Genomic DNA, 21,960 nt, shown 5'->3' on the forward strand with positions numbered 1-21,960 from the left:
GGCAGCAGGATTAAACTTGAGCGTTCTCCACTCTATATCTCTTGATTATTCTGCTCCCTTTAAAAAATGAACAAACAAACAAACAAAAAAAAATCAAAAACAAACAAACAACCAACAACAAAAAACCAACCAACCAACCAAACAAACAAAAACAACCCCAGAAAACAAACCACAGCAATTGCTTTTGCCTGCTGAATTTCAACATAAATTTGTACTCTAAACTTTTTCTGTAATAAGGATCCCACAAGGTGCAAAAAGACTCGTCCAAGGTTTGCTGTTTGGGCAGCCTGGGATAGTGAGAGGTGTCCCTGTCCAAGGCAGAGGAACCAGATGAGTTTTAAAGTCCCTTCCAACCCAAACCACTCTGGAATTCTGTGATCCACTGATTCTCTTATGACTCTATTTCTTATGGCTTGTGCATGATTTAGTTTATAGACCACAAGTTCCTATTTTCTAAGTCTTTTCACAATTCCACCATGTTTGGATGGAAGCAGGAGGTGCTGGCTACACTGAATTATGTTTTGTCCTTAGAAGAGTGTTTAATACTTGTAACTATTTAAAATTAGCTTAGAATCTTTAGTATCTGCCTGAAATCCTGTAACAAGTGATTCCTGAGTAACATTTCATTGATTATAGGGGATTAAATGCTGAAAAACACACTAGTTAGGAGAAACAATTCAATTAACTTCTATTCATGTGATAACAACATTTATAGGTGAAACTTCTGTCAGGAGTTGGACTTTCGTGATCCTTGTGGGTCCCTTGCAACTTGGGACAGTCTTTGATTTCTGTGTTTCTGTCTTTCAGCAAAAGGGGTCTGAAAAGGACAGAGTTTACACCCTCTTTGCAGTGTAAATTATAGCACTGGATCAAAAGGATCAGATCTCTTTTTTTCCTACTCTTTTTCCTTGTAAGGTTCATTTCACTTGATTAAGGAGTACAGGGGAGATTTTCAAAATACCTACATGACCAAAAGTAAGTTATATTGGCTGGTTACTGAAATATTGATACTTCTGAATATCTAACTTTCTTTTTTTAAAATTATAACTGCCACTTTAATCAAGAAAAAATACCCAGTAAGAAACTATAAACATAATGAGATTTAATCTTAACCATTAATCCCAGAGCAAGTAGTTAGGTAGTATTAAAATATCTCATCATAAGACATTTGATTATGTTACCATGAGCAGCAGCACTACAGGGAAATCGGCAAAAAAAAACCTTCTAGAACTGATGAAAAAAATTCAAAGATAAAAGTATGCTCACTAATGAGATGAATGAATTAATTCAAACTGTATAATCAATGAGGTGATGCCTCTCTCCTCTCTGTTATGTGATATGGCAAACTCAGCACTTGGGGGAATTTGGGTTGAAGTGTAGGAGGAAAAGAGATTTAATGTGTAAGGAATGCACTGGTGCCACATCCACAAACTCTGATTTCATACTGAAGGTACTTCCAAAATGATGGAACAGAGTGTTTTTCATTCCCAAACCCTTTCTTGCTTTTTTAGCAACAGCAGTTCCCCTGGATGGAAAACACTCCCAGATCAGCAAGAGAAGTCCTGGAAGGATTTTAACTATGAAGCTCTGCCTGACAGAGGTTCTCTCCACATGGTGCCGCTGAGTCCAAGTCAAACTCAGTGCTCTTGGACCTTTTCCTGTTGATTTTCTTAGCTTTTACAGAGATGGGGCAACTCAGAGGCATTTTAAAAGATTTTTATTCCACTATCAGCCTTGATAAATAGTGGACACAAGAGATGCAAAACTCAACACCATTCTATTAGAAGCTAACTTTTTTCTTGGTTACAATAAAGGTTGTAAAGTTTACAAAACTGTGTAAACTTTCTATGAAATTTAAAAAAAATCTTTACAAATCCATTTCCCACATTTTCTCATCGTGATTCTGTGATTCCATGGTTGGAACTTCACACAAAAGGTTCAGACTCCACAACAGAGCTTGTTCAGAAGAGATAAGCTCTGGTTTTAATCTCCTTTTGTTTCCTAATTGTGCAATAGGTTTAGTTGATTTTGTGTCACACTTAGGGTTTAATGGCCTGATTTTTATCATAACCTGGATACAATTTGTGTTACTTTTACAGCCTTTTGTTTTCATCAGAATGGTGTAATGTTATGTTAATACAGAGACACATCCTGTAATCCAACCCTACAAATCCTGTAATATCTCTGATCAAATGAAAAGTGCAGAAGGAAAGCAGGCTGGCAGGTGGAAATTGAACAATATTTCCTTTTTCTCAGGGAAAACACAGCAAAATAAGGTCAAGGCAGCAGAATCCTCTTTGTCCTGAGAAGTCAGAGGTCCTACACAACAATGTATGAAATGATGAGCCACAAATATAAAATACAGCAGTGTTGGGTGAAACAACCAAACCTACCCTCACAAAATGAGAACTGGAGTTCTGGAAAATTCTCTCATCTCTTCACCAGAGTTTTCACTGTTTGGGTCTCCTCACACGTGACTCAAAACCACTGAGTTGCATTGAAATTCACATCTTGACTTCAACCATCAACTTAGCTGGAAAACACAAATCATTTTAGGGATATGCAGAGCTTTGTAGACAAAATTATATATGTAGGTTTTTGTGATGCGTTCACTGCAATTGTCTGGAGAAGAAAAACAAATTGTAGATAAGAACAGCCACAGCTATGTTAATTTCCTTTCATTTAGCTGTCCAATGTTTGGCTTTCTGTGGCAAAGAATTCAGATTAAAGACATAAACACAGGCTTTTATACAGCTCTATTTACTGATGAAAGAAAACATGCTAAGGGGTAGTAGAAGAAAATACTAAATGCCTATTGTGAAACTCTGAATTTTGCAGTTGCTTTGTGTCAGCCTTGTGAAAATCCCTCATAAATTGGCACCAAGAGTCCCTGTTAAGATTTGTCGCATAAACCATAGAGGAAACCTGCTGATAACACTGAAACTCTTAAAGAGGCTTAGTAAGAACTCTAAAAACTACATTTTAACATGTGGTGACCTACCTGATAGAGACTTTTTACTATGCCCAGGCATAAAAACTAAACAAAGCAAAGAACAAAAAAACCCCACCCCAACAGAACAAACCCCTCCCCTAAACAAACAACACAACTAAAAATAAAATCATGTTCACAAAAGGTTTTCCAAAGTCATTTTTTTATCCATCTCCCCTCAGAAATATAAACCTCTATTAATCTTTAGTGACCTGTTGCCTCTTACATGAAGGTTTCAGTTAATTGCCAGCATTAGTTAAAGAGAAGAAACTTGCCAGAAGATGAATGCGTGTGTTGTTTCAGCATATTTTGAAAATCTAGGGTTCTGTGAGGAAAAAAACCTCTCAAAGTACCATTCCTTTGAGACTGTCCTGGCTTATTCATCAAGGAGACAGAAAGGCAATATCATAAAATACCATGCAGGAGCGAAGATTGGGGTTTGGCACTGAGATTTATTATTACAGTAACAGAATTGGAGGGTTTTGCTTATCTGTACCCAGCATATCAACTGTCAGTGGATGAATTAGGAAGCTCCAGTTCAGGAGCTGAATGAGCAGTGAGCAGAGACACCTTTGCTTTTGGTGCAGCGTGATGAAAACACAATTTGGGATCCTCAGAGGGCAGGAGAACAATGTGTGACTCTCATCTGGTCATGGCAGAGTGCCCTTGGACTGGCCATCCCAGTCTTACCACCAGGAATCACAACAGTGTACACATGTAAAAAAAAAAAAAATCTATAAAAATTAAAATTAAATTTAAAATATAATTAAATAAATTATAAAATTATTAAATATAATTAATTATATTGTATAATGTAATTATAATTATTGTATAATGTAATTATATAATGTATATATATTACATTATAAATATTACAATATATATTACATTGTATAATGTAATTATATTGTATAATGTGATTCATATTACATTATTAATTATGAAATATAATTAATTAAATATAAAAAATATAATTGAAACATAAATACATACATTATATATAATATAATATATTTCAAATATTAAAATATAAATACATAAAATTAAAATATATATACATGCATATGGGTTTACAAATAGACCCTGGCTATTAAAGACCAAATTCCTTGCTTTGCTGTGGTTTTAGATGAGATGTGAAAAGTCTACATGGAAAAGAATTGCAGTTTTAAAGACTGGAAAGAGTGGCTGAGCTATCACAGATTTATCACACAAAGCAGCAGCAGTCTTTGTAGCCTGTGATCAAAAATCAAATGGCAGAGTAAGTTTCTATTTTCTTTGATATTAAGTGTTTTCAGGTAGTGTATTTCTGTCTTGGGCTTAGTATTGGAAGCATGATGGAGTGAAAAGAAATGGTAGAAAAAAAAAGCTTAAAGGTAATGCTTCATGGTTTTAAGGAGAACTCTTACCTCCTTAGCTTTATTTCATTGTTTATCAGCACAGTTTGAGGCTGCACACTGGCTGCCCCAAACTCCAAGGATGTGGTGGAAGCATTTTGTCAGACAGTTTCTGAAGGAAAAAACAAACAAGAGCTAATTACCCTTGGTGGTAATTCCTGGCTTGATATCATCAGGAGAAATTTCACAGATTCCAAGTTTTTAAACAGCTGAATTAATTAAACTCAACAGTCCTCCCCAAACTTACAGGACCCCAGAATCAATTAGGGATTGATTGGGAAAGAGTCCAAGCTGATCCCCACCATGTCCCCAGCCCAGAGCACTGAGTGCCACATCCAGGCCTTCCTGGGACACCTCCAGGGATGGGGACTCCAACACCTCCATGGGCAGCCCCTGCCAAGGCCTGAGCACCCTTCACATGGAGAAATTCCTCCTGGTGTCCAACCTGAGCCTGCCCTGGCCCAGCCTGAGGCCGTTCCCTCTCCTCCTGTCCCTGTTCCTGGGGGCACAGCCCAACCCCTGCCTGTTCCAGGTCCATTTGGGAAGCTGCAAGGATCTTCATGGCAAAGAGACCAAACTGCCCATTCCAGATGTTCCTCACGATGAGGAACATCTAAACATAATTTTGAAGAATTTCAGGCCTCTAATAGAGTTTCAAAGCAGAAATGTGGGGGCTCTCTCCTCCCTGTTTCTGGACAGACTTTTGTTTTCCTTGTGCCACTCTTCTGCTGGAATCTGCTGGGCCATTTTTCCACTCTGGGATGAACCAAGATCCCCTGTGAGCACATAATGCGTCCCAGGTCTGAATGGGTCTCTGGGTGACAGCTGTGATACTAACCCTAACCCCAACTTCTGCCTCCTGGGATTTCCCAGAGTTTGGTTTTTGTCACGTTGTCAATTTAAGGAAACAAAAAAGTAGGTGGTGTTCACATAAATATTTACAGTAGAGCCAAAGGGTCTGCAAGAGTTGGGGTACTGTGTGTTCTTTCCAGAGCATGCTTACATGGGTTCAAAATCACGGAAACTCACAATGGTTTGGGTTGGAAGGGACTCAAATCCCATCCAGTGCCACCCCTACCATAGGCAGAGACACCTTCCACTACCCCAGGTTGCTCCAAGCCCCATCCAACCTAAACTTGGACACTTCCAGGGATCCAGGGACAGCCACAGCTTCTTTGGCACCCTGTGCCAGGGCCTGCCCACCCTGACAGGGAACAATTCCTTCCCAATATCCCATCTAACTCTGCCCTCAAAAATATCCACAGCTTCTCATCCCAGTCAGTTTTGCCTCGTATAGGACCACAAAGGCCATTTTTGACAAGGAATATTTTTCCACACATCAGACTCAAGAAAGAGGGATTTGGTTGGGAAACCATCCTGACCTGCATCTCCTCTGAGCATTTGCCTACTATCTCCTTTAAGAACTGTAGTGTGGTATGAGTTTTGACATTTATTCAAGGTTATGAAGGAATGGAGGACTGGCAGGCTTTGCATTTGTAGCTATGCTCCATGCTGGAATATAGTGCCACATTCCAAGTCCGATTTCTAAAATTCTTTATATCCTGTGGTAATTACAGCACATGTGCAGAGAAGCAATTACAGGTACCTTTCTCTTTTTATGCCTGTTTTAAAAACATAATTAATAATCAGATATACTCAGCAATTTTATAGCAGGATTAGCTCTATTACTTCCCATTAAAAAAAGAAAAAAAAGGCTGCAAGAGTAGCAGAGGTGACCTGTCCCCTGTTACACTCAGACACTGCTGATCTGAGCCGTGTGGAAATCCTCTGCCAAAGCAAATACCACATTTTTAAGGTCTTTGCTCCCAATTTGATGCAAAGCTTCACAAGGAGAGGAAAAGCTGACAGCTAAGCCAGGCCTTGTGCAGCCCACGGGTGTGAGGGATCCTAATGATGTGTCAGTCCAGTGCCAGAGCTCAGGTTTCAGCAGCTTCATCTCCACAGAGGAAATGCAGCTCCCACAGCTCTGGGATCATTGTGAATTTGTGATGCTGGTGCTGTTCTGAGCCTCACCACAGAGCAGAATTTGTGGAGCTCCATATCAGGATTTGTCGGACTATGCCCTCTTCTGACCCAGAGATGGGGCAGCTAAGAGGCATTTTAAAAACTTTTATTCCATTTTCAGTCTCATGAGAAGGGTGAAACAATACAGATGTTATAATTCACACCATCACAATCAGAAGCCAACTATTTCCTAATTACAGCACACTACAAGTGTTTCTTGGCCTATCAGCTTTAGCCACGCCATGCTGTAAATGCCTTAAAGCCAATCATCTAAAATTATTACAATGCAACTTTCACAGTTCTATTTCTCCAAAATATCCAGTCTTTTTTTGCAAGGCCACCCTTTGAAACTTTTTTCTAGTTCCATTTCTCAGACATTTCAACAATGTCTGTCCCATTCCATGGCATCTCTAAGTCAGCATGTCGTATCTCAAGGTTTGCATTCAGATGTGTGAGCCTTGTGCCAGGCTTTGAGAAATTTCTATAAATCCATTTCCCACACTGATTAAATAAGATGTGAACATCTTAAATGTGACCATGCTGGAGAGAGAGGTAAAGACAGAAAGAAACAGGAAAGGGGAATACTGAGAGAAGAGATTATTGTTATTCCTGCTTCATGAACCTTTGTGTATCCCACCCTTCATCCTGTCCACCACCACTGCCCCTCCATATGAACTATTCCAGGAAAATTATATATAATTTCAGGGAAAAAAAAAAAAAAAAAAAGAGAGAAAGAACCAATTTCCAGCAATTTTGTGGGATTTTTACATCCAGAAGATTTTTCAAGCATAGCTCAACCCAGAACTGTGCTGGCATCCTGCAGTGCAGGGCTGGGCTATCCTGCAGGATATTGCTGCCAAACTGGGTGTGCTGTGAAATCAAGGATTTAATTTGATTGATAGGATGCAATCTGGACCTGCAACAGCTTAACTGCCTTTGAATTTTCGCAACTTCATGCCAAAATGTTATTTTCTTTTATTTTTTTTTTAAGAGGGATTAAGAGAAGGAATATGAGATAGCTTTGAAATTGTTCATTCTTAATTCATCACCAGCAGGAAGGACAAACTAAGTAATTCAATTTGTGGCCTAAAATTGATATAAAATAAGTAAGTGCAGAATCACAGAGGATGGTTGAGGTTGGAAGGGACTTTCAGAGTTCACCTGGTCCTGTCCCCAACTCAAGCAGGGTCATTTGGAGAGAGTTGCTCAGGACACTTTTATGAATGCATAAAAAAGAAATTAAAATGTGAGAAAAGGATTTCCTTCCTTTTACATTTAATTGCTTTTTGGCAAATCAAGTCAAAGTTTGCTCAAATAACAATATGACAACAGGGATTAACTGAATAAGGTGACATCTCCTTTCATCCTTGTTTTCCCACTCTGCCCTGTGATCTTGGGGTATATGTTAAGCTTTTGTGATTTAAAAACACATTTTAATCTGGAAAATCTAAAGAGGAGACCAGATCTGAATTCCTGTTTGCTTAAATAGAATCCTGAAGAAAACCCTGGAATGTAAACTTTGATATTACTGCTTCCAGCATCCCTTTTCCTCTGTTGCCTTGCTCTTAATTTGTTTAAATATTTGTTGATACACCACAAAAAAAACCTCAAACAATGTGCCAAAAGCTCGGGTAAGTTGGATAAAGTGAGCAAGGCATTTCTTGTTGCAATATTGCCTGTGAAACAAAGACCAGAAATAAAATTAAATTCAATATCTTGCCTAGCAGGTGATAAAGTCCTTGGACAAGTGTTTGTCTCTAGAGGCAAGACTGCAAGGAATGAGAATGGCAGAAAAAAGAGCTGCATGTTATGTCTTCAGTTCTGTTTTCTCTATTTTCATTTTGCTTTGTCTTCAAAATACCAACATCTGACCTGAATTTCTGAGATCTGTAGAAAAATCTCAATTTCTTCTCTTTGCAGGGGCAGCATTTACCATGTTTATAATCACAGAAAAGACTTCCCTACTTTTCTATTTGCTCTACATTATACCAAAACTTACAACCTAGAAGTAAGAAAACATATGTTATTACAAAGTTCCAATACCTTCTTGTTAAAATACCTTACCTACTCTCTTCCTCCCCAATTTTTTTAGATAATTAGCAGACCTTTCAATTTTTTTATCTATGACAAAAAATATATTGATGCTATTAAATTATTTTTTATTAAATATACTTATGGATATAATGCATTAACCTGCATAGAACTGCAGAGAAGCTCCTTTTCTGCACTATTTTAGACATGACAGACCAGAGAGATTTTAAGTTATTTGACAATTCTACCCATTGCTTTGTGCTACACCACAAACCTTCCTCATACTCCACTGGTCATCAGCAAACAGAACTGTAACACAGACAATTTTTGGTGGAAAAAAACATTCATAAGCTGAGACATTTAAATGGCACAGTTTTGGTGTTTTGTGGGTTTTTTTCAGAATAAAGGCAGTTATACTAAACTGAACTCTGCTGCAGCAAAATGATTTTTAAAAAAATCACATTTAACATATAATTATCCTGAAAAGTTTGATGGTTTGAATCATGGTGTGATGCTGCCTGAAGGAGTATGATTTAAAAGATTTAAAGTGGTCCTTTTAAAGCAATTGGAAAATGCAGACTTTTATGAAGAGACTGAAGATTTTGCTTATTAAGATATTTGTTCCCCAAGAGTAAAGCTGAGACAAAATCTACAAAGGAGCAGAAAATGACATTTTTGTTCTGCTGATGTTTTGATTCTTTTGGTCTTGTGAAACAGAAAATTCTACAGATCCTTTGTCATCCTCATTATCTTCCAAATATCTTGTATTTGTTCAGAGTTCCTAAACATTCAGGAGGGAGGGCAGGGAGCACAGATATCTAAAAAAAAAGCCAAAGGCCTGGATCCCAATTTTATCCTCAGGGCTCTTCCCAAGGATCCAATCCATTTCAAAGCCCATACTTCTGAAATGTTGAACCCCATGCTCAAGCAAGAAATTATTACTGTTCTAAGAAAATACCAGTGGGAATTTGCTTGGGAGAAATCTGCTTTTCCAGTCTGTCATCTTTTAAGAAATGTGAAAAATTAGTGTCCTTAATTTTCACAGAATATTTGGGTTGGAATGATGACAATACATAAGAACTTAGTTGTTTCTAACTGAGTTATTTATGACATGTTCTGCTGGCATTATTATCAAGTTTTAATTTGATAAATATAAAGTAGCTGTTAATCCTTACCTCTTTCCTCCTCTTTGCCAGTACAACTCTTGTGGAATTGACTTGGTGAACTTTTTCAAGCCATTAATAATACATCCAAAGGCGATTATAAATTATGGTCAGTATGAATTTGATTTTCTCACGGTAAATGTTAAATTTCATTTGAAGAGAAGTGGAATTCATGATGAAAGGACTGAATTCCCCATCACCAAGACTCCTGTTGTTTTCATCTACTTCATTTATTATTCAAAGTGTTTGACCTTAAAGAAAGGACCGAGAATGCATTAGGTTCATCTTAGCATTGAGAAGATTTCAGATTTATAATGGCATAAATTTCCTTCTGGGAAGGAAGAAATGGATGAAGGAAAGGTTTGATGGTAGGGACTGGAATGCTGATTTCAGCTGAGAGTCAGCTGTGGGTAACTAATTCCAGGATCAACCCAGAAATAAAAATTGGGATATTTAGCAGAGTGAGAATAGACTCAACAGTGACAGGAGCAATGATTCACTGCTGCACACTTTCATTGTAATCAGGGATTCTTACGTGGTTGGAAAAATAGCAGCCAGGAGGGAATGAAGAAAATTCACAATTAATTGAAGACAGGCCAGAAAAGAATGCAAAACCTCAAGCTACTGAGAGCAGAAAATATTAATAGCATGCATGGAGAGAGGATTATATAAAAAACTGAGCTGAAAAGGAAAAATTCAGTATAAAACAGAGTATAATTTTAAAAATGCAATGCACTGAGAAATAAAAAAAGAATGCCGGAATTTACACTCTGTTGCTGATTTGCTGGTTCTGTGGCACACAGAAACTTGTTTTAATGATAAAATCAATAATTTAATACAGGCAACGACTGTCAAGACACAAAGAGAGGAAATAAGGCAAAACAACAGAGATGGCAACAGGATTTTGCATCCTGAGTCCCTCTTTAAGTGGCTGAAATAAGCAACTTCATCTACAGGTGGAGAATTAAATGAAGTTCTCCCACCTAAAAGCATCTGATGGCTTCTTTTACTTTACTGATTCCCCAGCTGAAAAAATTAGGGTTTTTTCCCAAAAAAAAGGGGAAAATGAAAAATAAAATTGATTGATACATAAGTTCTTAACAATCTTCCTAGCTTACATAAATAAAATCTGGTGGAGATTCATCAGCCTTATTCTAGGAGTAATATAATTGGTTGTTACCACTCTGTGGTTTGTTTATATTTATAGGTGTGTGTGCAGAGATAGGTACAATAATTATGAAAAAGGATTTTCAAGGTGGTGTTTGAAGAGGTTCTGGGCTCAGCAATTCAGGCATTTTCTGAACTCACTTCTATGGGTTCTTGCCAGTCAGTCATTTTCACCCTGAACTGAAGGCACATCCCTCATTACTCACCAGTTAAATATAAAAAAAATAGGAAAAATCCCCTGACACAAGAAAAAAGTGAACCAAAGAAATAGAAAAGAAGTTATCTAGATTAAAAATAACATTTGGGATAAGCAGGGGGTTTTAACCTGAATCAATTTGGTACCTTGGTTTAGAGTGGTTCCTCCAGATTGCAATAACACCTTGAGGCAGCAAACAGTGACCTGAGAAGATCAGACTGAAGTTTGCTTCACTGCTGCAGATTTCATCAAATTGCTTTTTCAGAAGAAAGGTTTGTATTCACATCCTTCAAAACAGCTGCCATGTTGGGGAGAGTAAATGATTTCTCTGTAAATCAGCTGATGTTTTTGTCTGCCAGAATAAGAAAACAATTTGATCCCCTTGGGTTATGACCATTTTTTGTTAAAAGGTGGTGGAAAAATCCCTCCAAAATAGCCACTAAAAAGGCATCAATTTTGAGTCACTAAAAATTAAGCAGTCTGCAAACTGACAAGGTGTTTCCTCAGCCTAAGGATGAGCTAAGACTTGGAAGGATCTAAATCACAGAAAGTAGTAAAATCCCTGAAAATATGGTAAAGGAGCCTTAATGTCAGTGTTGTGAAATGTCACTGGAACTGTGACACCTTGCAGGGGTCTGAAAGGGCTTTATTCTCCCCTGAACCATTGATCTGGACTTTTGCTTTGCCCATCACATGTCTATAATGTGGAACTTGCCAGGATTATGTTGCATATTTTAAATTAAAGATTTTAAAATTTCCTATTTTGAAATCTGATGAACATCATCAGATTTATTGACAAGCTAATTATTTTTTATGCCTTACTGTCTTTTATTTGTGTACCTCAATAGCAAAGGTGGTTTACTGCCAAATAGGAATTTAATTCCAGATAAATACTACTTGTTATTATTATTATTGTTGAGGTTTTCTCTGTATACAACACATGGCTGTTATGATATTGTAAAATATTCTTTAAAATCCATGAATTCAACCCAATTGATGGCTCCTTGATTAATTGATTACTATTAAAAAACTCCACCATTTCTAAATTTACAGTCAATTAATTTTGCTGTGTTTAAATTTTGTACCACATTTCTTACAGTGGAAAACTGGTGATGACATTTTTGATTGGCATAATTTTCAGCACAAATGAAAATAAATAGTTTTCTTCCTAATTTTTCATCTTACATTATTTGTAAATGTTGTTTTAATTTTTTAAAAAAATTATTTAATTATCTTTAATTTTTTTACTTCCTTTCTCTTGTAATACTATGACACCATCATGGAATTCCCCCAGCACTAATATCCAGTTTTTCACATGGGGTCATGAAGAATGAATCCTTCTCTGTAATAAATTATTACACCAAGTTTATATAAAATAAACACATCACATAGACTGGGAACAGTTGATAGGACAGAACACATTTAAAGTGGCTGGAGCTGCTTCTGGCCCAGCTTTTCATGGGAAAAGGGATGAAGGGAAGCCCTTGTGAGGCTGGTGCACAGTCAGGACATGGAGCATGCCCAGAGTTATCCTGGGAGGCCCACTGCAATAAATACCTGCCCCTCAAGCCACATGGAATCAGCCTGGAATGAAGACTTTCCCATATTTCCATAGGCAGATTTTCCCATATTTCCACTGCCTATTCCCATAGACAGTTCAAATGTCTTGGCAGCGCAAAATTCATTCCTAATGAAAGAAAAGAAGTCATAAAAAGGATTTAAATAAGCAAAGTGGCTTAAAGTAAATGACAGAGCTGGAGTGCTGCAAAATAGGATGCAGATATTCCTTTTCCATGCTTTTATCCTTTTTTATCTCTCCTTTTTAAATGTCCAGCACTTGGAAGCCAACCAAAGCCATCCTTTCCTCAGCCCCTGGCCCCAGGCATTCCTCCTTCCCTGTGGAAATATCTGAGAAGCAGCTCAGGAAATCTCAGGAAAAGAAGCATCTCCAGCATCTTCTGCCTCTGTATCCAACTTTCCTGTGGAGCTGGATGGGTCCAGAAATAGAGGTGGATTCACTATTCCTGTATAGGAATAAAACAACTAGCACCTGTATAAACTGGTTTTACACTGTTAGATAGAAAAATGAAAACTATCTTTAACAACTGTCCCTGCATGTAGACACCCAGAGTTTGAGTGACAATCAATACAGGATAACAACCTGTTACTAACCAATAAAAGTAATTGGCAAGAAAACTACAGACCAATTGGAGTCCCACATAAAGTCTGTAACACCATATTAAAAGGAGCTATCTGGATAAAAAATGGCTTTTTTCCACCATGAAGAAAATGGACTCCTGTGGGATTTGCTCCCATAAGAATTTACATCCCTGTTTTCCATGTGCAAAAATCAAACAACAAAGATCATCATGACCCTGAAAATTCAAAATTTCTGACTGTGGAGAAAGGAAAAGCCCCATCTGTGCATTGAGCTAACCCTTGCTCCTGCTCACTCCCTGTTTTTGGTCAATGTAGAATTGTTCATAACTGGACAAGGTACCCTCTGGAAGAAAACTGATTAATATTTTTTATGTAGACAAGAGGATCCATGGTAAGATTTGCTAACAATTGCCATCCCCATCTACAACCATCCCCATCCTTTCAGCCTCAAAATGTGTTTGCAGAAGTTTCATTTCATATTGTTTTCTCAATTCTGTGCAACACAGTGTCCCACTTCTTTCAGTCACTGTGATATTTGTGATTTCACACCATCTTGAGGAGCCTTTTCCACCACCTCTTCCAAGAAACAGTCCTGAGATGTGAAATCTTGACAGTAATTTCAAGGCTTTGACAGTAATTTCAAGGAGTTTCTGGCATCCAGTCATCTGTAATTGCCATGTCACAAGTCACACAGAATAAATAACAATCTTCAGATATCTTTAAAACAACCAGGCCTAAAAAAATGAAAAAAAAATTAATGTACTTCATTTTTCTATGGTAACAAAAAACCCCATTCTATTATTTATAATACAACATATTAGAACTAATGGTTTGAAAATTCCAGCCTTTCAAAAAGAGCATGGTTATTTTTTTCACCTGTCAAAGCCAGAAATGAGCCGAAAAGGGACCTGCCCTCCACTTGGTGCCCATTTCCCCTGAGAGCTGGAAACAAACAGTGCAGCGATGGGGGAAACTGAGACTCCCAATTTGAATTTCAAAGACAAGTAGTTACTTACATTAAATAGCTTTCCCTTCTATTAGGCCAGATCTTCTACCAAGCAACATCACAGGAAAAGCTTCCACAAACCTCCTGCTTGAAAGGATTTTTTAAAAGCCGGATTTTTGTAAGTCAATGGGTATCTTTGATTTATTTGAAAGGAAAACCAGGGTATTAATGTTTTAATCTTTAGCCTCATTATAGCTAACATGTACTTGAAAAGACACACTAATTCCCAAAAGCAGAAATATGACATCTATTTTATTATTCATTCAGCAATATCTGCATTTTAGTAGCTATGCTGGGGAAGCATCAGTTTCAAAACCAGGTAGAATAGCAGACACCATTTCCCTGAAAAAAGACAACTCTTCCCACCTTCCTCTCCCTCTCCCCATTGTGAGTGTTTAACCAGCTCAAGTGAGCCCAATTAAATTAGACTTTATCATAATAATCTCTAATAAACTCCTTGATTGATTGTATCATCTGTACTTCAGCAATGGAGATAAGGGATTTTAATGAATGATAGTGCAATTCACAAAAAACCCTCAGTGTACATACATATAACCCAAAAATTCCTGTCCTAAAGGAGCTGGGATCCAGCTGACAATACAAATTAAAGTAACTGAAGCCATTGTGGAAATTAATTGTAAAGTTGAAATATTTTAAAATACAAGAATACCTATATAAAAACACAGTGGTGATTTTTATGTACATATTCATTTGTTTTAGACATTACCAAAGTGTCAAACCAGTCTGTGGAATTGTCTGATTTCAGTGACATTTTCACCGCAAGTTGTGGCTGGGATTTCTGGGAAGAACAGTTTTCAGTGGAACCGTGGTGGGAGTATGGAGGGTTCCTGTGGATGTGGACTTTCTGAATGGGTGTATTTGCTTTAAAGCAAATGGGACAGAGACTTGAATCCTTATTGAGGCACATGCTCTAATTATTGGACTATTGGCTCTCCTGGGAGCTTGTGTAAGTTTAGGATTTTTTTTCTTTATCAAAAGACCCAATTTAATACAGACTGAGGATACTCTCACCCTTCACTTTGCTTTTCCAGACAGCCCAGCTAATAAATTCTGAAATTCTATCAAATCCTCTTCTAGTTCAGCTCCAGTTCTCTTTGTGCTCACCAGAGGGAAGAACATTCAGCAGAGACAAGGACAACAGCCAAAGAGCTTTGGAGCTTCTTGCTTGTAATCATCAGAGAAGCTGCAGATTTTCTCTCACTAACCCCTCCTAAAGGTCTGCAGGTTTGGGGGTTTTTTTAAAGGAACACATATTTACACAGATATCCTTTTAAGCTTACAGCCAAATACCAGGGGGAAAACAGAACAAAATAAGAATTTATAGTGTTAAACACACAAAACGTGAAATCAAATGCTTTTCTCTCAACAGGACTGAGTAGTTTTGCATGGGATTAGAAAGAATCCTCAAACCCTCTGTCACTAAGATCATTCTTATAAAACCAACAGTCATTAGAATCTGCCACGTTTTAGGCTTTTATATTCATTGTGATGGGGCTTTGGGGGTCAAAGTTAAGGCCACAGAAGCATAAAGGAAATCTGGTGCATGGGTGGGGCTGGGGAAGGGTCAGGCACTGCCTCAGCAAGAGGAAACAGAACCCCATAAAGACCAAAAACCAACACCCCCATGCTCTGTACCCACCTCACTGTGCTCATTAGTCCTGCTGCTGTCACCACTGACCCAGCACAAATGCAGCAAGAGCACCCAGGGATTCACGTGAAAAGAGAGGTGGGAAAACCCCCAGATCTCGATTTTTAGCTCGCCTTTAAAGTTATCTAATTTATCATCCTTTCATAAGAACCTGATGTGCTTTTTTTTTTCTTTTTTTTCTTTTGAAATGCAATCTTGAAAAAAGAGACACAAAGTTACAGCTTTCCTATTTCTACCTTGAGCAATACTTAAGCATTCTCTATAATAAATCTTTTCATCTGCATCTTCATAGAAATTAAAGAAAAAACTACCACAAAAAAACCCACAAAAACCAAAATCCCAGGCAGTTTTTCCCAGACCCAACATTTGTCCATTTATTCCTTTCAATCTCCCAAGGAAACTCTTTATTCCCTTTCCTCAAAACCTTCAATTTGCGCTTCAGTGACCATCAAGCTTAACAATTCCAAATATTTAAACTCAAAATGTTTGAAAATATTTTAATGATTTTACTATTGAAAGTTAATACTTCAACATTTTCTCCAGAAATTCTTTTTAAAGGATAAGAAAGATAAGATTTGTCCATGTTTGAGCAGCCACCAATGAAGTTACTTATTCCAGAAGGGTAATATTTAGTTGAGCTTCATAATTCTGACATCAGTTTAGACTCCCATTATCTAGAAGACAAATTTAATTCATTAAGATAATCTCAGATAATAAAAGTACACTTTTAACATGAGCTAAAAGAGTATTATATATCCTGTATTATCCTATATTTGTTAGCTCTTCAACAATGCTATGCATTGTTCATATAATGACAAAACGAATATTTTTTTGAATAAGTTTAAAAAAAACCTCAGCTTTGTTCCTACTGCTTGAATATGCTGTAGGAATTTTTTACCTTTTGCACAAATTCTTATTCTACTCTTTTTAAACAAAAAAATTCTATTTATACTTTTTTTTTATGTAACATGGGTAAGAAGTAAAGCTTTAAACTTATGTTCTGAAGCTTCCAAAATACTGATTTCCTGTAGAATGTCAAAAGAACTGTTAAATATCATTCGCTTTGCTTTGACAGCTATATAGAAGGATGTTTCATACTTTTTGATTTGTGACTCTTGAAATACACTCAGAAGCCACAAATTACTGCAAACTGCACCATAAATAGTCTAACTCACAGTCCATGTGTTCCAGACCTCAGTCATGCTCTCATTGCCCAGTTACAAACCATTCCCTGCACTTCCTCTCCAGTTTGCTGCACAAATTCCTCCTGACAGACAAAATTATATCCCAAACACGCTGAATCTTCATTTGGGAAAAATTTAAAAAAGGAAAAAATGAAAGAACCCTTGAGATACTTCTAAAAATGCTTATTTAGAAACCTCTAAAAATGTTTGTAGTCATTCAGGCTTTCTGTTTAACCAAAACTAGTGTCCAAATAACCACACTGAGTTATTGTACTTAATTATTCTTACACGTTTCAGACCCATCCTATTATCATTGTAATTTGATGTGATGGAAAATAAGTGGCATGGGTGTTATCCCAAAAACAGATTTGATTTTTGCCACTGGCAAATTCAGTTATGCTCTTTGCAAAAAAAAAAAAAAAAAAAAAATCATTATTAATAAATTGGTTATTGCATTGCTGCCAAGAAACAAATGTAAAGAGTCAAACTTATCCTTCAGAAACAGCCTGTACCAAATTCCCAACCAAGCTGGGTAATGAAGCTTGAACCATGGAATAATTTGGGTTGGAAGGGACCTTAAAGAGCAGATAATTCAACCCCTCTTCCATGGCCATGGACATCTCCCACTGTCCCAGGTTGCTCCAAGCCATGTCCAACCTGGCCTTGGACACTTCCAGGGATCCAAGGCCTGCTCACCCTCACAGAGAACAATTCCTTCCCAATATATCCCATCTAAGCCACCTTTTGTAGCTGCTTCACTTTCACTTCAGACCATTAAAGTTAAATACTTCCTTGAATGATATATTAAATAAATTATTTTGATAGTTTGAAATAATTATTTCAAACTATTTTTTCCCCGTGCTGCAGCTGCTACTCCTTATATATACTCTATATAGAGTATATATAAACTATCCTTTATATCATTATGTATAGTTAATATAACATAATTATATAATATATTATAATATAACATAATTATAATAATATAATAATATATTATTATATATAACATATATATTATATATAACATATATATATATTATATATAATAACATATATTTTGCACAGATAAGTTATTTACATGGACTTTATACACTTATACATAGGTTTCCTCCTGAAGTCTGCAGAACTGGATTTTAATCATGTAGCAATGATACTAAACCATTGCATTCTTGCGGGAATCTTTGAAGTCAAAGTATCCGTGGATAGTCTGTGCAGCTCAGATTTCAACCCCTTTTTTCTCATGTTTTCACAGTGATAAAGAAAAGCCAAACATGGACACAGATGTAAAGTGAACGTTAACTGCCAATGTATGATTGATCCTGACCCTTTTTTTTTGTGTATTGTTGTTCTGATATTGATTCTTTTTTAATCCATATTGAAGGGACAATATAATAACAGGTGAACCAATACAATTTGTTGATTATGTATATCAGAAAGGAAATTGGAGCTCCTACAAAGTGGCTGGGAAGATATTAAATTCTATAGAAAGTTGTAGCTGTTCTCCCACTATTGTTAAATGTGTTGTTAATTATCACAGATATGAAATCTTGGTATTTATCACCTTTTCAAATAAATCCCCCCACTTTTAAAAAGTGATGAGACTCATCACAGTATTTTAAAAAAATATTGTACCATACTTTTGTTGGAATTCACCAGCAAATTTGCCTTCAAACAGGATTCAAAAACCCCCAGCCTGGGTGGATTATAGATTTTCTTTCTCTGATTTCATGTTTGCCTAAGAAAGGAGAGCAAACAAAAGTGCTGAAAAGTAGTAAATTAGACTCTTCCTTAACCATTGATTTTTTTTTCCACAGTAACTGATTTTGGACTTGCTTGGAGGAGCCTGTTTAGGCCTTTCAGTTCCCATTAAAACCCCTGCAGGAATATGTTTAATATCTCTTACAGAATGTCCAGAACAGGTGAGCAGATTTTCTGATGTGGCTTCAGCATTTCCTCAGCAAACAACAACAAAAGTACAGTTAGAGAACAAAGAAACGTACAAAGGGATTTTTTTAGGCTATAGAGTGATGATAGGAGAAAGATGCCCAGTGTGGCTCTAAATGGGGATTTTTCTACTTTGTTTTTCCTTTCTGGAAGGAACTGCTCAAGTCACTGCTTCAGACAAAATTAACTGTACAAAACAAATGAATAATTCTCCCAAGATAAAGGTATCTCATATTCTTTGGATGAACACAGCCTACTTACTTTCTGGCTGTGGAGGTGAGTGAGCAGAGCCTGTTCCTTGACCTGGACCCTTTATTTTATCATTTGTGTTATTTAGAAGTCTTCCCTCGTGATTATTTTTTTCTGTCACAAATAAAAGGGATTAACAGAGGATGAAAGATAAATAAAGTTGGAAAACAACACCAAAATACACAGGAATGGTCTCTCCACCAAACACTGTGGTCATTAATTTTATTTTTAACCTTTTAGCCTCACAGATTTTTATCCAACTGCTGCTGCTGTCCAGATATTTTAGTGCCCATCAGTAAAAATTATGAGATGCATAATCTGCATGTGGGAGCAGGGCTGTCCAGATTCATAACACTCTCTTACTAACTTAGTTCAATCACACTAATAAACAGTGAAAACCTTAAAGGAAATCAACTTTCTTTTGTTTTTTTCCAATAGGAAACTAATTCTTAATCAGGAGTGCAGGGCAGAAGCCCTCCATTGATCGGTGCTCTACTGAGAAAACAATTACTCCTCTGCCAAGCAAGGGGTCATTTCACATAAAGAAGTGATGGGGAACAAATGCAGGGGAAGTAAAAGATGTAATTGGCAAATGGCTCCACTCTGTGAAATTGTTTAGCGCCGTAAATGACTTTGGTAAAATCATTCACTGAGGTGGAACCAGAGAATGACAATGATAAAGGGTGACAGCATCTCACACGCACTTTGTCAAGGCCCTGCCACACTTGAACTCCTGGGTGAGGAGGATGCAGTGGCAAAAGCTCACAGGCAGGAACTGGGGGAGAAAATCCGGTGTTATAAAATACAGGAGTGAAATTCCCTCTGAGCTTCGGGGCCACAAGGTGGGAGTTCAGGTAAAGCTCAGGTAAGGTCACTGTCTTCCAGTCAGTGAGCAAAACATATATTCACTCTTTCCTGCCCTGTGGGGCATGCTTTTAAAATTTTAAAATATTGGCTTAAAAAGAAAGTTTAAAGTTTAAGTTTAAAGTTAAAGTTAAAAGTTTAAAAATAATTTATTTTTTCCTCATGGGAAAGTACACAGTACATCTCTACAAGATTCCTTCCAACAGTGTGTGATCTCTAAAATAATTTTCCAAAGAGGCAAACAATTCTTAGAGAAGAACAGTAGCAGAGTTAAAACTCACTCTCTGCAGAGCTTCTTAGTTTATTTCTCTGATTTCTGAAAGATATTGGCAGGTAATTTGCAGGTGAATTAATTTAAAACTTAAACCATGTGATGATATTCAGTATCTAAGAATTTTCCTGTATAGGTTCCATGGAACCTAAGCTGTGCCTAAGATTTTGGAGCTCGGCTGCCTTATCTAAGCTGAGCATTGCAGGGGCAGCCATATCCCAAGAGGCTGACTGGAAAATGGGACTAAAGTCTCTGTGAGCTTGATTTACTGCAATGATCTAAACACATTTTTAAATTACAATGAGTGAAACACAATATAAAACCATACAAAAACCATACACAGAGAGTTATTTTTCATAATTTTCAAGATTCGGCTGACCTTTATTAGAAAATAAATAGAATTTGCTGTATTTTCTGTAACTCCTCTCCCTAACTGGATTTACTGTGAAGTTCAGCAGTGAGGTAGATGCAAAAGACATAAATGTTATAAAGTGATCTTTCTGGTAACTGCATCTTCCCTGAACTTTGGCTCCTAAATGATATGGAGAAATAACAAGCTGAAAAGAAGCAAACACCACAATTACATTTTCATTTGAGCATTTAGGCAGCTATTACAGATGGTCAGATGACTCCACTTCAGGCGCAAATCTGATTTTCAGAAGAAGACTGATTATGATTCAATTAACCCTGACATAGCCATAAGGCTTTTTTCCCCCCATAAATCAAAGCAGATATAGTAGATAATTATGTTATTATCAATACACAATGGGAAAAAGCAGAAAGGTTTGATGACCAGTGTGGTGATTCATCCTGTGAACACCTTTAAACTGTACTTTACATTATTATATATAATTTATATATAATAGGCAATGCAATATCTTATAATTTCTTGTATATTTAATATATAATTTATATTATTAGTTTTGAGGAACCCAGTTTCTTCTTTCTGTGCCCAGTAAACTGAAATCCTGTAAAAAGGCAGAAAACGAATGTTCCATTTGTGGTTTGACTAACAAAGAAATCCACCCTAAATGCAAATTTGCAAGAGCCTGACAAATAAGCCACTTCTGAAAAATATACTCTGGCTTAGAAGGCTTGTGCCTTTTCATTTGGCTCCAATTGAACTTCCCCCTCATTAAACAATAATCTTTATGGTGAATTGAATAAAGATGAAAAAAGAAAGATTCTGAAAAGAATGCATAAGTAATTTTGGTTGCCTAGCTGTGGCAATGAATTCCTGTTTGTTTAGCCACTGAAGGGTGAATGCAACCCTTTGAGCAAATGGGAATTCATTATTCCAGTGACTGAGAAATGATCCACCTAAAGAACCTAATTGGTTCTACAACAGTGATTTCTTTCAAAGCACTGTTTCCGGAAGAAACAACAAAAAGAAGACAGCTCTTTGACTAGTCCAGGGTCTGCAGGGGACATTTGCCTTCCCATGTTTCAGCTTTAAAAAGAAAATGTCACACGTAGCCAGGACAAAGGAACAAAGAGCCAGTGTTTTAAAAGGTACAGAAATGGAGCAGGTCTTGCACGTCTTTTTTCAGCACTAAAGCTGAGTTTCAATAAATATTAGTGCTTGCTCGTGACACTTGAACTGTCAGTAAGGAAAAAAAAATGCTCTACTGATAATTTTCAACTG

General features: G+C 36.9%; 1 long non-coding RNA gene across 2 annotated transcripts in view; it reads right to left on the bottom strand.

Moving 5' to 3' along the window:
* The window catches only part of LOC135304123 (uncharacterized), a 56,643-nt gene that overhangs the window by 27,952 nt on the left and 6,731 nt on the right, over nt 1–21,960 (bottom strand). Inside the window, exons 1-3 of one of the 2 annotated variants that reach the window (XR_010365565.1) lie at nt 9,615–9,760; nt 4,396–4,495; nt 2,394–2,533 (exon numbers count right to left, since the gene is read on the bottom strand). This is a non-coding gene — a long non-coding RNA (uncharacterized LOC135304123). Of the gene's footprint in view, nt 1–2,393; nt 2,534–4,395; nt 4,496–9,614; nt 9,761–21,960 lie in introns of those variants that run through there. The other variant, XR_010365564.1, reaches the window with a different exon arrangement.

Source organism: Passer domesticus, chromosome 7 (assembly GCF_036417665.1).
Source record: "Passer domesticus isolate bPasDom1 chromosome 7, bPasDom1.hap1, whole genome shotgun sequence".
Lineage (NCBI taxonomy): Eukaryota > Metazoa > Chordata > Aves > Passeriformes > Passeridae > Passer > Passer domesticus.